The following is a 21,650-nucleotide window of genomic DNA, read 5'->3' as shown; positions in this document are numbered from 1 at the left end:
TATATCCTTAGTTCTGTCATGGTTGGGCTCGCCAGAGGTAAGTGAGGTATATTTATTTTTCTGATAAATAACTCGTGGTTTTGTCATCACTCGACGGCAGGTTCTCTTCAGGCACCTACTGCATCTTCAAAGAATCCATTAGTTGAACATCTTGTTTCAATTATCTTGGAGGCTGTTGAGAGAGCTATTCTAAAACATGAAAAAACACGTCTTCCCCTGTTTGCTGGCTGTCTGAACCAAGTAAAAATACCTCAGACAGCATTTCTCTAATTCTATTATGGCTTTTTCCTTGTACAGTACAACTCCATTTTCCCTGACCCCACACCCAAAACCCCCCAAAATTTGGGCTTCCCACTTAGAGGATTACACTGTATAGAGGCTGGAGGATTTCATTCTTCACTCATTGCCCCATTTCAAGCGTATCAGCATTTGTCAGCTATTGATGAGATGTGGAAGAAAAGGATTTTGAATTTCTTGGTTACCAGCATATTATTACATTCTGCTTTTCCCATGGGATGAGATTTTCCTTTGGTGTACAGGTCCTGTGCAAGGGTAAAGTTTTCCTGTGGAGATGCACAGGTTTGGTCGATGCAAAAGTGAGTTTGAGCAAACCTATACAGAAAGTGAGAGGGCACCGGGGGATCCAGCTCCATGCACGCCGACAAGGAAAGACACTGCTGCTCCTGCACGGGCGTCCCATGAGTGGAAGTGGATTTGCCCCAAATGGGAAAGAGCAGAGCTTCAATTGAGTTTTAAAATTAATCTGAATAGTTTCAAGGCACCTTTCTTATCCTTAGCTAAATTGGAGCAAAACAAGAAGGAAGCTGAAGTTTCTTGCTGATTTGGAACTCACAAACTACGTAATTTCAGATGACGGTAGGTTTGGTAATTTTAAGACAGATTTCCTGGGAGTCCCTAAGGGCAAACGTTATCCAAGCAAAAGCAGAATGATGGATGTGCTATCTAGGACACACAGCTCCACATCTGTGGATATTTTAGTGAAATAAGATTAAATGAGGAGAAACTATATTCTTTTTCATTTCCCTTGGGTTTGGTTAAACCTCCAGAGACAAAAAGCTTCCCTAGAGGTACCAGACGACTGGAAAAAAAAAAAATCAGCCTCCCAACTGGGAGAGTGAGACAGCACACCCGCATCTAAACCTTCCTCCGCGGGAAGTTGCTGAGGGATGGACCCGACACGAGAATCCAACACCAAAAAGGACGTTACCGTCTTGGCCCCCGCGCAGGGGGGGTCTCCACCGTACGAGTTACACGGCCCTGTTCATCCACAGCACCAGCCCTGCGATATATCCTCGCCTGCTGCGGCAAACCCTGCGATTTCTCCAGACGTACCCTGGCTGCTGATTTATTCCCGCGAAAGAGAGCGAGCTGCGCTGCCACGGGGCTTTTGACAACTCCTTTGCTGTCTCTGAGTGCCGGGGAGCCTGAGCAGCAACGTAAAGCGCAGGGTGAAGAGTACAGTGGAGCCCACTGGAAGAAAAGCTGTAGTCATTAATATGGATTCCAAGGTAATTTTATATTTCATGAGCTTCTTTTCTGTTTCTCCTCAAGCCCCCAGGAGATGGCAGATGTTTTCGGGTATCACGTGGAGAGCAATGTGTCTTTTTTCTTTTTTTTTTTTTATTGTGAAGATTCCTCCTCACTTGAAAGGATTAAGAGAGGAAAATCTTTTTTTTTTTTTAATCAAATGCCTAACTCAGATCTTCTTCACCAAATGCAATCGGCATTTCTGAAAAGTTTGCAGTCATACTGCCTCGTAGAGCATTTGCCCTTTCAAAGGTATGAACTTGTTCATTAAAGCTGGCTACCCAGAAAGCTTGGATCCCTTATCTCCTTCAGGGATACAGCTCATATGCAATAAAATATGAGGATCAGTGAAACTGCAAAATGTTTGTGCTATTCTCAGTTTGTACATTTATTCCATATACATTATTGTCTCCTTCTAAATGCAAATTCAGAGCAAAACACCTTGTTAAATCAAATCTATACATAATATTTGAAAAATTAGGTCTAATCTTGCAGTCTGTAACTAAAGAAAGGTATTAGAAATAAAACCATTGCAAAAGCCGCATTGAATTTCTTCTGGTGAAATCCGACATTAACAATAAACCACTGTAACAATGGGCAAGATCTCAGAAGAAAAGTGAGGGGACATAAAATCTCTGTTTTCCTCACTGTAGCATTACTCTATTTCAGTACTGCGTACGCATCTATTGAACTTATCTATAATTGTCCCTTCAATTCCTTTCTATTGATTTCTAACTCATCTTTAACAATAAAATAATTTTTTCCCTCGCCTGCATACAGAAATAAGGGTGGTAAGATGGAGTACATTTTTTTCTGAAAAACTGTAATAATTACAGTCTATTAATTCATTGTACCCAATACTTGCCTAAAAACAGAAATATCTACCATGAGGGGCCGCACCAGCAGCTGCGACTGTGTAATGCCAACAGCCGATGAGCTCTTCGTGCCAAGGTCTTTGCACCGTGGATTTCTCCCTAATTCCTTCCTTCCGTACCTGGACCGTGGCTTTGGCCAGAAGATGCTGCACCCTTCCAGCCCAAAGGCAACACCTCTACACAATAACTTTCAACTGCTAGATGCAGTCAACCAAAAAAAAGCAAGTTCAAAAGGCTGGTCATGCATCGCTGATGCATAAGCATGCTGGAAATTGCACCTTTTCTAAACAAAAACACTCAGGAGTGTTTTAGGAACGCTCTGTGAAGTGGGGATGGGGACTAATATTGCAAATCTTGGCTGGGTGGGTGCTGTTAGTGCTCGTCACTGCATTGCTGCCAGCGGGCACGACTGGAAACGTCTGTGAATTCTCTTGTAGCGTGGGTATTCAGTGAGGGTGAGTCAATGCTTAATGACAGTAGATATAAATACAGCAAAGGAGCACCAGAAGAAATGTCAAAGTCCTACCAACTCTGCTCCCTCACCCAACTTTTATTTTAGCTTAAAATGTAAGAAATAATTTATTACTTAGCAAACATGGAGGTCAATTCATCATAAAGTATTTATTTCCCCCTACCTTGGTGTTTAAGGTGGCTCTGTTTTTTTTTCTCCTATTTCCAGGGAGAAGAACAGACAGCTAACGCTCTACTGAATGAAAGATATATGAACCATAAAATTGCCGGAGAATCTCTAATGTACACGTTCAAGTCATCAGGCTTCAGTACTTTTTAAGTGTGAGTAAGGACTTTGACTATTCATGTGTTTGGCTGACACTAGAGGGTTTAAAAAATTATCTTAAAGGACAAAAACTAAAATAACTTCTACATATTTCACTCAAAGTAACCAGAAATATTTTACGGAGTGATGAAGATCGTATTTCCTAAACCTAATGGGAAGGGTCCCCCAAACCAGACCGCATAATATTGGCTGCACAGATGAAAAAAATATTCATTTTAATGTCCCTTCACAATTTCACTCTGCCTTATCACCTTCACTTGATGCTCAGAAAAATAAAATGATTATGGATGTAGCAAAAAAATCCTTTTAGTATTTCTCATAAAATGAGATACATTAGGCTCTATCACAGTCTCCTAACGGTTATAATAGAGGGAGGCAGCCTGAAGCCCTAGACTAATTTTGCGAGAGGTATGTTATACAATGAGAACGTGAAACAAAGAAAGAGCTGGAAGGAGGGTAAGGTGATGATGGAGTCCTGCCTCGGTATGTGATGTTCCTTTGCCCATTCCCAAGAAACAAGGAAGAAAAGTCTTGTAAAAATTGTCAGCAATATGAAAGCACATTATCTGGGACACTAAAGAAAAAAGATCATAACTTTTGCTCTATATCCTGTGTATTCCCCTGGTGTCGAATGATATAACCTTAAAATGCTCTTTTTGTTTTATTACGTGGAAAAATGGAACAAAGTTACAAATCAAAAGTTTTAGATAACCATATTTTAAAAGAAACTTCTTCTAATAATATTTTTTGCTTATAAATGACCTGACGTGCAATATCGCGTTCCCTTCCCGGACGCATGGGGTACAGATTTGCTCCTGGGATGCTCCGGGAGGTTCCCAGCTTGCAGCGGGCAGAAAGGGCTGTGCGTGCGGCTGTGGGCTTGGCCGGAGGGGAAGGGATGGAGTCGGGGTTCCCTTCTGCGCTGACCCCCAGCACGGGACCTTTACACGTTGGTGTACCCGAGGGTGACATAAACGGAGGTGGGGAAATCGTTTAGGCAAACAGTACGTGAAAAGTATATCATCTACGGACCTGAACATATCTCAGTGCAAATAATATTTGCAGAACTGAGAGGTGGCTGCTGGAAGTGGGGGAGTGCTAGGGAAATCCGTCAAAGGGCAGCTTTAGGGTAAAACGTGAACGCATGTATGAGCTGGCGAACATGCAGCTGTCTGTAAGAACCAACTAAAATATCAATAGACCTGAATATTCTTCACCCTCCAAATAATTCATTTAAATAATTTCACTTTTTTCATTTTTTTCTTCCCCCAAAGGGTGAACATTCCAGACCTTCAGACAAAACCCGCTACATGGAATAAAACCCCAAACCCATTAAATTAGCTGCGTTGCCCATGCAACAGTTTTTCCTCACATTGTACATATTAGGAATATCTGAAAATAATAAGCTATGTGCAGTAGCACAAAATCTGACCAGGGCAGCTGGGAAGGGTTCCACAGCCGGCGTGAGAATCGGGCACGGCACTCCGGAGAAAAGGTGGGGAACCGGAGCAATGCGACGGATCATCTGGCAAAGGTTTTGTTTGCCGCTTTGCGGAGGCTCTAATGTTGGTGTGTGTGAGTGTGCGATGCATGACTGCGGTGGGCCTCCCACATGAGAGTTAGAAAGGCTGAACTCTTCTGCAGATGCAAGGCAGCGGTACGTGAGCCTGAGGTTCAGTGAGCATGCAATTATGTGTGAGATTCAATTACGGGCTTTTGAAGGCATCCCTTCTTCATTTTGACCAGTATTTATGTAACTTCTGCATGATATATATAGTTCTTCTTGCTTACTAAACTAGAAGAAAAATCCCCATCAGAATAAGAAGTTCCCCTAGAATTTGATTCCTGATGCATTTTTCTTATGTAAACAGCTTCTGGGAAGGGAATAATCCCCGGAAGGGGGTTACTTTTCTTTCCACATTGATTTAAAAGAAGGGATGAGAATTCTTCAAAATACAGTTCATCATTTCCTTAACCATGGCTATGACATGGTCTCCTGAGAAAACACACACTCATTCTATCATTTCACATCAAGCCTGACACTTTCAGATCACATTTCACTGTCACGCATTTTGCCCTAGCATACACTCCACAATTTATTTTGACAGAAATATATTTCCGACCCCTTTTCACGAGGCAGTCATTACCAACGGGTGCAGTCCATAGGAAGCACGGGTTGCGTTCACCCGGTGATGCCGGGACTGTCATGCTGAGGAGCAGAGGAACGGCACAGGGTCCTGTTGCATTCCAGCTAGGAGCCCCTCTCAAAGGAGAATTTATTAAAGATATGCAAAAAAGATAATTTAAACCAATGTCCTTCTTATGTGTGTTAAAAATTTAAATTTTCTCCCCTTTTGCAAAATCACAAGAACATGCTTACAAATGGAAATTATTTGACCTACACAGCTTATCATCGTATATATACACAGCGGAGAGGAGCAAAGATAGTCGACCACACTAATAAAGTCCATTGGTGACAGAAGCCGAGATAAGGACCTAAGCTGATATGACAGAAAGAATTTAAACGTGCTTCCTTGTTCTATATCACTACGTTTGAAATGGGGAGTATTTCCAGGACCTGCAGATGGATTGCTGAAGTGTTCATAGTAACAACGTTTTGCATATTACCTTCTACTCCCTTGCACTTAAAGGAATTAAATGCTTCTACAAAGAGGGAATTGGGAAACCGAGAAGTGACGTGATCCCTTCAAGACGAAGGGTACTTGAGCAGGAAACAGTGACTTGGGGCCAGGAATAGAGATTTCATTTTTGGACTCTGTCCTATGCCCAGCCACTGCACGGTGCTTTTTTCTGCCCCCATGGAGTGCTGCGTGCCGAGCCATACGAGAGAGGAGGAGTCCCTTTCTTGCCGTGAAGGATAGTCTTTTAATGTCTCAAATGTGCTTTTACAATGGAAAATCTTTTCCTCAGCTACTTCTGATTAGCACTTTTTGTCTTCAACAGTAGTGCTTATTACGGTGAACGGAAACATTTTTTCAAGGGATATATACACGGACCACAGGTTAAGCACACACTGATCATAAATATAGTTTATGATCTAAAATAAGTTTTTTAAATGTTACACGTTGTCTATTGTCTGAGTTCTTTGTCCTTGAAGATGTTTATTTTTTTTGTAACAAATAGGAACATTCATATTTAAAGATGAAAGTGAAATAATATGCTTGTATTTCAAATTTCTTTTTACTCTAGTTAGTAATTTTTTTTTAAATACTTCTAGAGATCTGTAAATTAAAGAAGTCTCCTTAAGCAAGGAACTAATATTTGTTGCCTTGAGAAGAGAAAACTCAGGAGAAATGATAATAAAAAGGGATTGATCATTTGAGGCTGATCCATAGCCATGGTCAGTAGGAGATGCTTCACCAGAGAACTTCGGCTAATTCCCGCCTGCACCAGGGGAGGGGGCTGTCTCAAGGGCACAGGGAAAACAGAAATGGAGACAAAGCATTACATGCTCTTTGTCGTTAAGTTCTCTCCAATACTCATTTGTTACAATTTTCCTGATTGTGCGTCTTTTTTTTCTTTTGACTGAAAAACAGGAAAATATTTTTTCCTAAAATTCTGTTATTCAAATGTGTGAAGAGTTAAGAAAGATTAAACACTAATGGAGAAAGCCGTCATCTGGGCAGCGGGACAGATATTCAGCGAGAAATGAGGTTTCTAAGACCAGACCTCTGAGGTTAAAATTTATCTGTTCTACAGGGCCAGTGGCAGGGAGGTGCTAGCTGAAGAAAATGAAGCTTTGGGGGAAAAAATCTTGCACCATGGTGACTTTCGGATGGCGGCAGAGAGACGTGAGGGCGTTGCAGTTGGGCTGCTTCGTTCCCCAGGTCCATACAGATGTGAGCTCTGGTTGCCCCGGGGGTGGAGGTCCACCCGCCCCGCAGGTCCCTGGCATAGGTTGGCTTTTCAGACATAATTGTGGACATCAGTGTAAGTAAGTCGTCATCCAAATACTGCTTGTTTCACTCCAAGTATAGTATAATTGTCTAGGCTTTGTTCTCCATCTACACCAGGTCCCCAGAGTTACAGTAAATAACTGCATACTCTCATTTTTGTCAAGTGATGGATGGGATAAAGCATGATCACGCCTTCTTAACTAGTAAGTGCTATGGGCTTCAGTTTATAAACTTAGCTCATTCTTCATTATTCTTCATTATATTCCCTGTCTTCTGTTATTCCTATCAATGCAGTGTGACCTTGTGATGTAGCCAAACCAAAGTTTTTATAGCCACGTTGTCATTCTTCTGCACAGACAGAAATTACCGTACACAGTGTATGGCAATGTAGAACCAGGCATTTGAGCTTTAATTCTGCCTTTGAAACAATTTGATTGTGAAGGATTTAATGCACATGAACATTTTTCTTTGCACAGGGAAGAATCAAAAATACAAATTGTGTTCTAGCATTATACTCCTCTGCTAAAACACTGCTAAACAAACAAACACACTAAACTGTGCCTATAATAAGCACAAGCTCTTGATCTAAAAAACAACATCAACCAGCTTTTTAGAATCCAGTTAATTATTAAACGACCCATGAAGATTTTGAATGCGTGACTGGGTTTTATGAGCTTATCTGATGGACGGAATTTCTCTGTTTAGTTTATATATATAACTTCAATTTCTCCTCTTTTCCTGAAAATATATCTTTACGGATAGGTGAGGACATGCGTTCATTTTGAGTAAGGTATACTTTTATGAGGCATGACAGAGAAATGAGAGCTCCAGAAATGTTAAAAGTAGAATGAGAGGATTGCAGATAAGCCCATTTTTGGCACTAAATAAAGGTCAAATTCAATTATTATTAGAGGTTATTAAGAAAATGCTGTAGGCAAAGTAAACACATTGGCTGATGTACTATGGAAAACCAGGTGTATAATCAGATGGTCCTTACAACCAAAACTCATTTTCACTAACAAGGTTAAAAAAACCCACGCTGCACCTGTGTGTAAACATTTTCCAGTTTTCTAAGCCCAGTTTCAAGAAATCAGTACAGGTCTCTTGTTTCTGCTTTCTACCTCTGGTCGGTTCCCATATTTTTTTCATTGCACTTACAGAGAAGTGAGAATACAGACAAGATATATATCACGCAGCTCTGATTGCCCTTTCTGGGCAAAGATACCAAAAAGCTGCTGATGCTACTTTGTGTGTTGTGCACCGTCCCTGATGGTGTATAGCTTAATTCGAAAAAGCATGTAATTAAGTGTGTGTTAATTTTTCATTTCCATAATGAGCTTTTATAATTCTGTACAGAGCATGAAAAAAACATTTCCAAAATAGAAGTGATTTACATCGCAGGCCTTCCTGTGGATTGATTGCCGCTCTCACCGAGCTGCTGGCAGATGAGCAGCGTCCCTTCACCGCAGAATTACTTAGCGCTGCTATCACAGACCTCGCTCCTACTCCATTACACGAGCTCTGTCAGAGGGACCCCCTTATCTACTGCTGCTAGGTGATGGGCATGGCTAAAGAAATGAAATTTCTTACGATAGAAGAAATGGAATAACTGGATTGTAAATAAATCCGTTTCGGACACTTAAGAAAGGCTAAACTCTGTGATTATTTCTCCAGCAAAGAAATTATTATTTCTTTGGTAACTGGAGCCTATAAAGTAGGTTATAAAATGAACCCAAGCCCTAGGTGAGACGACAACTGACATATAGTCAGAGTTACAGACTACAATGTTTAGCACATAATTACTATTCCTATTATTTTTGGGGGGTTCACAATCAAACACCACTCCTGCCCGCACAAAGCCCTGTTGAAATCAATGAAGTACGCTGCCAATAAAAAATGACTGTACTCCGAAGTCACTACTGGGAGCCTTAGTGTTGTTTAAGAGTTTTAAGTACTTGTTTTGATACAAGGAATATTTCCAAAGGAAGTTGTGGGAATAGAATACGCTTGTAGAGAAAGATGGGTTATGTATTACCATAGCTACTTCAAAAAATCATTTTCTGAGAAAGTACATTATGCTTAAAGAAACTGGTATAAGATAGGACAGAGATGTATATGCATGCTTTCCTCTTTTTGGTACAATACTCTTACTTTGTTCATCTCCAGCAGATCGGTAAGCTCGGTCCTCTCTCTTTTTACTGCTTCAGTTATTATTATCCTCTGATTCAGGTCTCAAATATTGAGTAGATTCAAATCACGATCAAGTTTCAAAGTGATAGAAATGTGTGAGGAAGTGTTTTAAGTTAATTATGGAGGTTCTTAATCAGAAAAAGTGGAAGTGTTGTGCGATTTACCGAATAATAGGTTGCACATATTAAATGGCCTTGGTGTGAGCGAGAGTCAGCCCCGCTACTCCACCGGCTTAAATCAACTCAGCCGCATCACGCAATGCTGAGTACACACGTGAAAAATCTGTAGGCAGCAGCTCAGTAAGGACATAAAGTGCTTCTGACCAGCGGAACATGAATCTGTAGAAAGCAGGTATGGCCATATCGGGGCTGCACGATTATTCCTGGTGCAGTTTCTCACCTTGTTGTTTACTGGATGATAATAAGAACATATTTAATTACTGTAAGCCTGCTCTCTTGGCCCTATACTATACTGGCTGTAAAATGCTTTCAAAGCAATGTAAATGTTCTCCTTTGGACAATATCCTAGAATAAGACTAGTAATTTGTTACGGATGAAAAAGAACTTCTAGTTTTTGATCCTATAGTTTACCAGTCCAAATAAGTGATTTTATATTCATGCTTCAAGGTATCCTCATTCTCTTCAAGCAAATGTTGAAGCTGTAGTTATAATGGGAACAAAGCTCTACCAGTTTCCTGAGCTGTTATCTGCTTTTTTTCCCTGCCATTGTTAATACAGACATTTTAATGCTCTTTAAACACTGATCTTGCTTTTGATTGCCCATTGATCCTAATGTCTAAATCCATACCTGCTTCAGTGAGGTATATCTTACTGTATATTGATAAATCTATATTTTTATGATCTGTTATCCAAAGAAGACTAAGTTTAATGTAATGCATAGGTTTATGTTACAGTTTTATTTCTGTATAAATAACAGTGGAGCTCAGGACAATCTGCTTAACCTGCCTGTATGCTATCATTTCACACTTATGTTCATACTTTATTCTTACGCTTGCATGCTTCGTGAGTAATGAAAAAAACGTAAGCAAGGTATGGATCCTTCGTATATATTAAAGTGTAGGATTTTCACTGCTTTGTTTTCTGTTGTAGAATGTGGTAAATTTTCAGCATGTAAATAATCTTCATTGATTTGTTTGGTGCTTAAATATCTTCTGGCTTGAGATCTTACTGTGTAGGAAGACAAGTCTCTCACTCTTAGCATTGATGTCAACTGCTCATTTATTTTTCTTTAGAATGAGATTTTCTCAACCAAGAGAAGAGCCAAAGAGGTCCCATTTCAAATGCCACTGAGAATACATGGTCATGGCCACGATGGACCATGGCACCACTGGTGCTGCACATGGTGGGAATGAGAGCAGAGCAAGCATCCTTGGAGTGGCCCAAAGGAGGATGCTGCCCACGGGTTTTCCTCCTAACACAGCTATTTTGACATAGCATAAAATTCTGTTTGAGGCTGTCTAACATATTTCTAAATGTTCTTTCCATCCCTGAAAGTGTCTTCATTAAATCTCATTAAACTGAGCCTCAACAGTATCTTATGGCAAAGAGACATAAATGCCAGCTATGCATGAGATGAAAAATTAATTCTATTTTATTCATAATTTCAATGAATTTTCATCAATTAGCACTTTAGGCAAGGCATAAAAGGAGATTGGAAAAAACCAGAACTACATATTAACATGCTGGGGCTGAAATTAACTCACAAACTACTTACCTGATTATTTCTCTAAGTTACAAACATTGATTTGCGTTTAGAGAACAGAAAAAGAAGCCTTTTCTGTTCTGAATTCCGGCAAATGGGCTAATCTCCCCAAACATGATACACAACACATTTCTAAGAAGTAGCTTAAATCAGAGGAAAGCAAGAGTTTGATCCAGAGCAAACCAAAATCAAGAAACAGATATGCCTGAAAGGCAGGGGTGGCTTCAAACCAACCGCCCTCTTCCCTCCAGGGCTTAGGGACCTGAGGAGCTGTGACCTGGAGCAACACAAACTTTCAACCCTGCCCGTGGAGAACCCCCTCCACTGATGCACAACAGCTGTTCTAGCTGCTAAACACGTGAATTGCGGCGTGGCTGCCTTATAGGCAAAGGTGCTGCTGGTGCAACGCTTGTTATACGTGTGAACCTACTCACATGGAGTATGGTTGCAAAAACATTTAAAAAACTATTTTGCAACGCGGACCGTGTAGACGAGGAAGGCTGCTGAAACAGCTCTACCATTGCCATTACAGAGATTAAAGTCGTTGAGAGGGGACTCTATAACTTCATGCTCTTGGCAGCCAGAGTCCTGGGATGCTCCACAGCCTCTCTGCCCACAACCCTTTAACTCCCAGATCCAGTCCCTGTGCCCCGTTCAGGTATTGACCCTGTATTTGAACAGGATGGGGGTGTTTTGGCCAAGTCTGGATTCTCTAATGGGGCAAAACTCGACACATAACAGCTCCCTCATTTTTCCATCTCTCAGAAGGGGAAATTTGGCCAAGTAATGGACAGAAGCCCCCAGGTAGGACAGTTCAGGTCCCGTGGCTTGCTACAGCTGGACATGTTGGCTTTAAAACGCAATGTGATGCTCCCTGGACATTATAACCCTGAGAGATACTATTTCAGGGTAAAACTTGGTAAAACAGCACAAGTTGAAGCCCTGAATCATATATTCTGCATGGGGGAAATAGGTTCTTTACCCCAAGGGCCAGCACTTGCCCTAATTGTAAAAGGTATGCACCAGTCAAGTCCCTAGCACTGCCATTACAAGAGCTTTATATGACCAGCATCGATTCGCTGCTATATGTTCTTCAATAATTCAGTCTTCAGTAACGGCCCTTTATTATTTTCCAGTTTCCTGCTAGGATGACCAACTATAGCTGCATTTTATATCTTTTTCTTTCAGTCTATGAATCTGTGCTGCTTTTCATGTTTTTTAAACTGATTAATAGGTTTAAGGTCTACATTTATATTATCTTGTCTCACACTTGCTTTTGTTGTATCAATCAAGTCACTTAAGGTAGTCTAGCACAGAGGAGCTTATTCTTCTTAGCATTATTTACTTCTAGCATTTTTCATCCTTGCTGCTCTTTACAACTTATTTTGCTTTAAAGGTTACGTGGATAGCCTGTTTTAACAAGTAGTGTATTAAGAACTGCTTAAACAGGATGCCAGCTGCGTAATATTTTATCTAGACTTTAATAATAACAGCAGAGAGCCTGTTATCCCTTCCTCGATGTCAGGAACACCCGTGTGTCAGATCAGTTCTGCTGTAACCCATGTACAGGACCAGCGCATATGCAAACGTGGAGGTAGGGCAGGCAATTTATATATTGTCAATGAAAAGCAGAAAGGGCTTTTTGGAAGTACTTGTGTCATCTTTCCCTGTAAATTGGACATAGAAAAGAATAAGGTTCTGTGATGACAATGACAAAAACATATCCTAAGCAAAGCCTTGTAATTGTTAGAAGATACTGAAAATGGCAAGGAAATGGCATGGAAATGGCAAGATACATTTCCTAATGGCCATATATAGTAGGATTCCTTCTCTTCTTACCCAAATATGTGACATATAACTTTAGAACATAGTACAACATCCAATGCCATAAATAAAAGCAATTCTGAATGTTGGTGCTTCATTTCATTTTTAAATTACAATGAAATGAAAGTGAATTTAATCACCCTATCCTGTTTTATAACAAATAAAGTCATTGTGATTAATATTACTACACACAATACCAAATTAATTTTAAATTAAATCACTCTTGCAGTAAGTTAAGCGTCTACAACTAAAGACGGCAGCCCTTTCTAAAATGACATGCCAACGAAAAGGTCACTGAAATTCCTGATACCGGACAAAGTGCAATACAAGGAGAGGAGGCAGAGCCTGGACAGAAAGCTCGAGCAAGACAAGGAGCGATTTCGTTTATAGGAAATGGAAATTTTCAGATGGATATATATGTATATTTTTTAATGAGATGAGGTGGATTCAGAATGCATACATTTCTAATTTGATTAACAGATCACAGCTGCAATTCCTACTTTACCTCTTTGGCCTCATTCTGCTTGTGGTTTCCGCACTGCCAGGTCCATCAGTTTCCTACATTTAATTGTAGGATTACAATTTTAATAACTACTCCTTCCTTTTGAGGTGGAATATGTGAAGATCTGGGAGCGGTGGGATTCTGTTTTCTGCCCTTGCTTGCTGTGAATTAATGTCTCACCTGCTGCAGTGCAGCTCACTGTGTCAAGTCTTATTCTTAGCAAGAGTTTGCAAACCTGAGGCTGCCCGACATTTTCAGTATGTGTGTGCATGTTGTAAATACACTCAGACCAGCAATGGTTAAAGAGTTTACAAAATTAAATCCACGAGTGGTGACAAAGAGTCCCTCCTCCTTTTTGAACCAAAAGTTTGAAAGCACAGGAAATATAGTGGTTTTGTAGAGTATTTTTGATTCATTAACAGCAACTTAATAATTTTGAGGCCAAATTTAGAACCGATTTTGGTTTGAAAGCAACTTCATTGCTTTTGCCATGCAAAGGGTCATGGCAAGTTCTGGGATTTAATGAGGCACTTTGATGGGACAACTCAGATGACAGTTAAACAAGGCTGTTTTGCGAATGGGCAGCCCGAACGCCTAACCTTGCTTCTCCCGCCACATTTCATTAGTCCCCAAATCCAAATTTAAAAACACGATGGCATAATATTAATTCAGAGCAAACAAAAGCAAATGAGAGCAGCTGTATCTGAATTTCTGCAGTCATCGTTTTCCCAGGGACCAGAAGCAGAACAACATGAACTATGATACCAACCCTACTTTCTGTGAAGGAACAGTAGTCTTCTGCCACCCCATCTGCACGACTCGCTCTTTCCCCTGCGACAGAACTGCCTTTGTTTGCCGAGGGAAAACACAGAGTCATTTTTTTTGTACTGGGATTTGTAATATGCTGTAAATTGTTTGAGAAAGAGTAAACTTTTTCAGAGGTTCTAAACAGGTGATTTTTTTTTTTTCAGAGATTCTAAGTGATTTGCAGAGTCTTTCAAGGAAAATGCTTGTAAGAGATACAAAAGGAGAGTATTTTCAGGCAAAAAGGTTGGATGGAAAAACTCCTAAATATGATAATGACTGTTGCTGAATTCACTTGAAGCTTAATGTGAGAGCAGCAAGAGCAAAGCTCTTCTTATCTCTTTGTTTTAGAGTGTTCAGTAGTTTTAGTGTTTACAGCTGATCCTCTCCAGAGGATAAAATCTCCACATTTTCTATTCAAAATGCCAAAAGCATTAGAAGTTTTAGAAGATTTCTGTTCTTTAAAAGGCAAACACAGACAGGAAAACATGGAAGTGACTCTCATTTTATGGTAGTCATATACATTGAAACTGCTCACAGTTTATTTATCTGACAAGAAGCCATTACTTTTCCTTAGCTGATATATCAGGATTTCAATCATGAACAGAATTCAGCACGCCAAGGAGGAGTTAGTTCATGCCCTCTCACGGAAATTATTGTCTATCCCCTCTCTCTGTCTCTCTTGCTTTTTGGTAACGATACCCATCCTGAGCATCACGGTGTTGGGAGGTGCCAATTCACATTACGATTCTTGCAAAAAACCAAGAAACCACTGTTTCCCAATGGGTTTGGGGAGGCTTGAAGAGACTTTTGGCTGATGCAGCAATTAAACAACTTCAGTTGAAGGAGACCTTGGCATCATAAAAAGCACTTGCTACTAGTTGCGTTTTCTGCCTCAGGGACTCTTTCTGAGGTGGCGACAAACTATATGAAGCCACATACCTGACTATGCCTATGAAGTGCCTAGAAGTAAGAAACTGCATGTCATCAGCATTTCAAAAGAAACTAAAAGTTATCACTTCATGAATTCAGAGTAATCTATTTTCCTGCCGCTTAATGCTTTATTGGATCTGCACGGCCCCCTGCAGATAAGCACAGAAATGCTGCATAACCTGCAGTAGGAAGATCTTTCATAGCAGTGAATGTTAATCTCATTATAAAATAGATTAAGAATTCAGAAGCATAAATATCTGGTGTAGAGCACCTGTTGTTATTTTGCTTTTTTAAAATAATTCGTTATTTAAATGCTTAAATGCATATTAAATATTGCAAGTTCTATTGCATTGCAAGAGAAAAAGGCTAGATTAATCCCCAGTCACTGGAGCTTATATACATTGATTATACACTGAAAGATAAATTTGTGAATACGTTCTTCTTCACAGGGCAAACTAGGGAATGGTTTGGAAGACCACACATTTTTTTGGTCCAGTGCAGGTGCAGGAGGACTAGAAAATAAAGCAGTGCCCCTCGACCGTCCCTGGGCATCCATGCGATGGACGTACCGTATGTGACTGAGCGGCACCAGGCTGCAGATGCAGCCAGACCATAGGTTTCCCCAGGGAGAAATTCAGAGGAAAAAGTGATCCTGTCCCGCTCTGTACCCTACCCAGATCTTATTTAACTTGGTGAGAGATACATGATGATTGCTACGAACAAAACTTCTCTTTCCCCTGAAGCTGCTGCTGCAATGTCGTTGCCCCCGCGCATACGGCTGTGCTTTAACAGAGCAATATGCCTCTTCATTTAAGAAGCAAACCAAATCATAGACTTGATGTCTTTTCCCTGCTCTTTGTCCAACGTTAGCACTTGGCTGGTTTCCTCGGACAGTAGGAACATAAGGACGTAGCCCGGAAACACCGCCCAAGATCCAGGACATAATTAGAGCAGAACAAAATGCTGCATTTCACAGCTCGCGGGGAAAGCCTTTCCGTCAGCACCGAGGGGAAAGTTTCACACGTAGTAGCCAGCCCTGGTAATTTAGTGTGTAAAAAGCAGGGGAGTAAGAGTATGGTCAGCTCTCACGGGGCAGGAGAACTCTTTTCTTTCCCTGGACACCCTTTTGAAATAAATCAGTACGCCAGCTTCAGTCCAAGAGCAGCTCAGGAACAGGCTATATCATTCCTAACAGACTCAAGTACAATGTCATTACAGAAATTATATTTATAAATTAAAATTTTTGATAGAAAGAGCAGATTTCCTCAGGTATACAAAAGCTACAATCCCATAAACTGATTGCACACCAGATGACCCTCTCTCCTCCGCTCTGCCCTGGGCAGCTCTCTCTGCCCCTGTGAGCGGTTCTAGCATAGAAATCCCAGGGGTTTGACACCATTGACTCAATAATTTTATGGAACACTATTAGTGTATTTCTCCATGCGTATAACTTGTTGCTGTCAAGTTGTATTTTTCATGTGTGTGTTTGGTTTTCCTAGGCCATTTTCAATTTTAGCATGGAAAATAATAGTCTGAAATAGCCCAACATCTATCTCAAAGCAACACATACACCTGCATCAAATCTTGCAGCATCCTGTGAATATAGCCAGAGTGTACTGTGTGTAAGTATACAGGCCTTTTTTGAATACATTCATTGTGGAAAAACTTGTTCTGCTGCTTCATTGTATTATCACAAATGTTTTCGCTGACTTCAACTCCTCTGATGACTCACACAGAGGCAATTGGTCTCCCAGAATAAAACACTGTTGTAGCAGGTTTTTTTCACATAAAAGGCAAGTGTTTCAGGGATCCTGCTTCAACTTGATTTTATTCTTTAATGTATATAATACATGCTCAGTGTAATTTCTCATTCATTATCTGGAAGCTCTAAGTTTGTATATAAACCAGCAAGGATGGTCTCCCACTGAAGCAGTGTGGAGGAGGAAGCCACAAACCTTAATAGGCCATCTAAATTTGGAGGAGAAATAAATTTGTCTCCTGAGACAGCATTATCTTTATATGGTTTCTATGGTTGCTAGTTAGGGTCATTCTACTCCTCCTCATGAAGTCGCCCTCTCTGAAAAAAAATCTAAATTTTTTAAAAGGTGAAGTAATACTGACATATTTATATTGTAGCATAAAAGTATTTGACATGAGTGATTGATGTTTTTCAAGCCATGTGACTATATTACCTGGACACATTTGAATTGTAAGCATTTGTGAACTGATGAAGATGTGCTACTTGCACCCTAATGCCCATGTCTCCTGGAAAAAATGGTGTAAGACTTGCAACAGGAGAATGAGATGAGCCATACAAGGGAGGTGCTGGCTGTCTTTGAAGAAGGTCAGTTCCAGCTAATGAAGGCAGTGATAGGCAAACCCTGAGTTTCACTAGAGTCGCTGCAATGAAAGGACTGGCTTTTTGTTTGTTTGGTTTGGTTTGGTTTGGTTTTTTTAAATTTTTTTTCCCAGGTACTTTAAAAGATGTCTGTTTATTTTTATTTTGCCTGCTTAAGAGAATCTGCCTGGATTTGGCTCTGAATTCTCCCCTGTAGACCCAACAGCTGCAATCCGTGGACCATCCTTCCTGGCATTCAGCCACAGCAACAGTTCTGCATGGTGGGGGAGAGTTTTTGTCCTAGGGCAGGCAGCAAAGTCCTGGTTCTTCTAAATGAAAAAGTTTCACTAACCAACTGCATCAGCAGACAGTATTAACCAAGGTTTCATTTGTCTTTTTTTGCTGTGACCCTTCTTTTCCTACGCAATCCATTTAGGCTTGTTGCTCTAGACCTGTTGAAACTGTAGCTGTTTGCTTTGGTACAACGCTAGCACAAAGACAAGGCCTCCTGAAGATGATAAAATATCAGTGACAATGTAAATTAAGAAAAGAGGTTTTGTTATTGTAAATTGAAATACTTTATGGGAAATATCTACTAATAGACTTCTGTGAGTTTGTAAGAATTCGGCTGGCCTGAAAGCATACAAGAGTATACAGAATTCATTATTGCAGCGTTGTTACACGAGGCTCTTCTTTTATTAAAGAATAATTTTACAAAATGTAGTCTGTGTGGGAAGTTATTTCTTACTCAAGTATATATCTTTTCTAACTGTAAGGACACTGCATCTATTATATGCACACTCACTTATCAGTGATGTTAAGGAAAAAAGCTTTTGCAGAGTTCTGCAAAACTCCAGTGCTCTGGAGACTTTCTAAAAGACATTTAAGAATTATTTAAAACCAGAGTTTTGAGGCTGAAAAATACAGCTACTCGCTTTGCAATTAGATGCTTCATTTCAGAGTACCTTACTCAGTGTGAAATAAGGTCACGCCTTTGAAACCGGAGCGGTGGGAGATACCCGATAACCATGGGACGATGGCACAGCACCGCGAACAAGGGGCGAAACATGGGCCGGCCGGTGCTCTCAGGGAATTGGTAGGGCACTGTAATGCTGGGGATGAGGCTTGTGCATGCCAAAATATCTCTCCGGAGCTTTAGATACAGCAGGCTTGAAAACTTGACCTCAGGGTTTGAAAGTAATTGGGCAGGGAGATTAAATGAGCGAGTTTAACAGCAGCTCCAAAAAGCTTTCAGCACCTGAACTGAAAACAAAGAGGGGTCTGTTCCTCCGCCGGGCTTCCCGACCGCAGCAGCATTCCCTCCAGCATGAAGGATTCGGGAAACTCTGCTGCATCTGTTGCAGGGAAGAGTCTTCAAGCGATGCTGAATGTGTGCTCAGGAAACACTGGGTGTCAGCCTCTTGTTCTGAAGACATTCATATGGTGAGAACCAATTTTGTGGAAATAACTGAAAAAGGAAAACTAATAAAAGAAAAAAAAAGAAGTTTCGTCTGCACCTGCTAGACACTGGAGAACAAAGGCGTAACAACCAGCAAATAGAAGGTAAAGATAAGGGTAAATTCATAATTGCAGGGGAAAATGTCCATCTGTTGAAATCAGAAATGTTTAGATACTAGCAGAAGGTTCGACACTCTAATTGATGCCACAGCAATGTGAAATCCTGAATTGTAAAAAGTTTAAATTGCATTTTTCTTTTAGATAATACTCAGACTAAGACAGTGAATGTGAGATAGTTTGCATTAGTAACTATTTACCACCACAAATGGACGTACGAGGGCCCAACCTTACAACCTATTACTTGTCAAGGACCTTGCTCCAAGAGCAGGGGATTGCAGGATGAAGATCTGCACATTGTCACTTATTTATGAAACAAGGATTTCTCTATTTCTAAAACTTTAGCATGTCACTTCAGATTTAATTAATTTTCCTATCCTTTAAAGTTCTAGAAAGAAAATAACCAATATCAAAATTATAGATACTTTTACTATGGGTCTTGTGTTTCACTTCTGTGTATCTAATAAACTTTCAGATATATTGTGTGTCTCAAACAAAGCAAGTCCTCTCATGTTTGGGAGAGATTATGCTTGCAAAAGAGAATCGCTTTGTCAAAACAATGAGAATAAGAAAGTTTTCAAGATTAAAATGTCAGGGAGATAAACACATTACTTTGAACTGTATTTGTATTCCATAGCTAGTTCAAACACTCAGGCAGTTATCTTTCAAAAAGTAAACATGCATGAAATCTGATCAGCTTTTTATTGTACATGGAATAAATTATGCAAGGCATTGTAGTAGACTCCTATATGGCTCATTTACACATCTTTTGATAAATGTAATATGCAGATTCCGAGTCCTTTGTGAGACGTTAACCTTTGTGCATATTGATGCTGTTATTCTGAAAGATGACAGGCATTCAAAGACCTTTCTGTGTCTCTCTGAAAGAAGCAAGCCCCCTTATTGGGGAGGGATTTGCTCAGTAATGTACAAATGAACTCTCTTTAGACTCAGTCTTCTCATAGATTTTCTTCTCAATGTCAAAGAATTAAAGGTTTCAAGTAATTTTAGTAATGGTATAAAGTGGTCAGGCTAGGAGACCTGAGGTTAGTGCACCATTCGGAAGGAAGTCAGGCCTAATTCACCAGTCACAGGAATCACTGGAAAGTTATTTTCCTTGTACTGGATGATAGCAATTCATGTTGAATGGCTAAACTCTTTGAAGAGAAACAATTTGGGATACTTATCCCAGTTCCAGACACGCAGCAAGGCTACTTTTCAGAAAGGGAAGAACTCCTTAAGTATCTCAATTTGGCACTTTGTACGTGAACTGACAATCCCCACTTGTGAAACGCTGGCAAAGAGGACTGCTGGAAGCTTTTCACAAGTATCTGCATAACAGTAGCTTTTGCCAGTACCTTGTCTGATAGGGCTACAGAGCAATATAGGCATGTCTTGCTATAGAACATTTGCTGACAAATGGGATTGAAATTAGGGGTATGCTCTTTTTGTGCAAAAATGTTCCTTTTCCTTATTTGGCAGCAAAAAAGGATGCCGCGCTCTAAAGGTGAGGCTTTTTAGATTTTTATGTTGAAAGAAGCAAATCCTAAGGAAATCTGAAGGCTTACATTTATATTCTTATTTAAAGTCAAGGCTCGTAAAAGATCTTTAGGCGAAGGGAAAAAAAAAAAAAGCAAAGCGGCATTTCGTGACATGTACTGTTCCTTGCTTGGGTTAATTATTGGGTCAGAGCACTTTTCAAAGATCAGCCCACCTGCTGTCCCGAAGGGCAAGTGCAGCACACTGCGGTCGATACCGTCCTCCTGCCGAAAGGTCCGTCTGTCTGCGCCTCCGACTCCAGGTTTTAATAACCTTGGCTGGACGAGCTGCCCGGAGAGGTGCTGCTGGCAGAGCGATGGGACAACCTGCGAACGGGCTCCTTGGCCTGGGGGCTAGACTGGGTGCTGGGTGCGTGTCCTCACCTGCAGCTGGGATCGTGGCTTTGCTTAAGCGATCGGTTACGTTTGAGTAGCAGAGGAAACGTTGACGTGATAATATCAGCAGTAAAATAGAATAACATCGGTCAACTGACCTCTCTGAGAAATTTCCTCTTGGTTTAGCCTATCCTGGGGCATGAGCCCGGCATGTGTGGGCTGGTGGATGTAAGGAGAGCGGGAGGTTGCTGAATTACACGAGTCTCCTGCTAACTAAAACAGCTGGAGGACTGAAACAGAAGATGTAATTTGCTTGACAGTGCAATGATTATTTCACTTGGCAAGGTAGGGAAAGACTTTGCTACAAAACATCCCCAAGCCTAGACCTCTTCTCTTGATTCCCGATTTCATTCTGGCCAGGAGGAATTGGGAAGGAATTGAGGAGCTGGGGAGGGAGCAAAAGAGGAAATGACTTTTTCCACAAGTCTTTAGAGTATTGAAAACGCGAGCTATTGCTGATAACTTAACAGAAATGTCCAAAATAAGCTAGAACTTGGTGAAACCTCCAAACAAGTTAGGTAACTGTGCTTTACAGTAAAGGAGCCTCTTAAAAGCCACAGAACCATCAGGGCGTCATTGGCTTAGTCCTCATGCAGACATGGTAAGAGGAACTCCACCAAAGATCTTTTAAGCCTCATTAAATTTCACTCAGACTGCCAGGACCTTGAAGTCCTTTGCATTGCTCTAACACT

At 40.6% G+C, this 21,650-nt stretch overlaps 1 long non-coding RNA gene across 1 annotated transcript; it reads left to right on the top strand.

Moving 5' to 3' along the window:
- Nucleotides 1–1,263: 1,263 nt before the first annotated feature.
- Nucleotides 1,264–5,006, top strand: LOC128147486 (uncharacterized). The gene is made up of 3 exons (XR_008237029.1): nucleotides 1,264–1,529; nucleotides 3,103–3,215; nucleotides 4,494–5,006. It is a non-coding gene; the product is annotated as an uncharacterized LOC128147486 (long non-coding RNA).
- The last annotated feature ends 16,644 nt before the right edge of the window (nucleotides 5,007–21,650 follow it).

The sequence above is a fragment of the Harpia harpyja genome, chromosome 10 (genome assembly GCF_026419915.1).
Source record: "Harpia harpyja isolate bHarHar1 chromosome 10, bHarHar1 primary haplotype, whole genome shotgun sequence".
NCBI lineage: Eukaryota > Metazoa > Chordata > Aves > Accipitriformes > Accipitridae > Harpia > Harpia harpyja.
The sequence above is the reverse complement of the archived record's forward strand: the minus strand, read 5'-3'. Positions and strand labels throughout refer to the sequence as shown.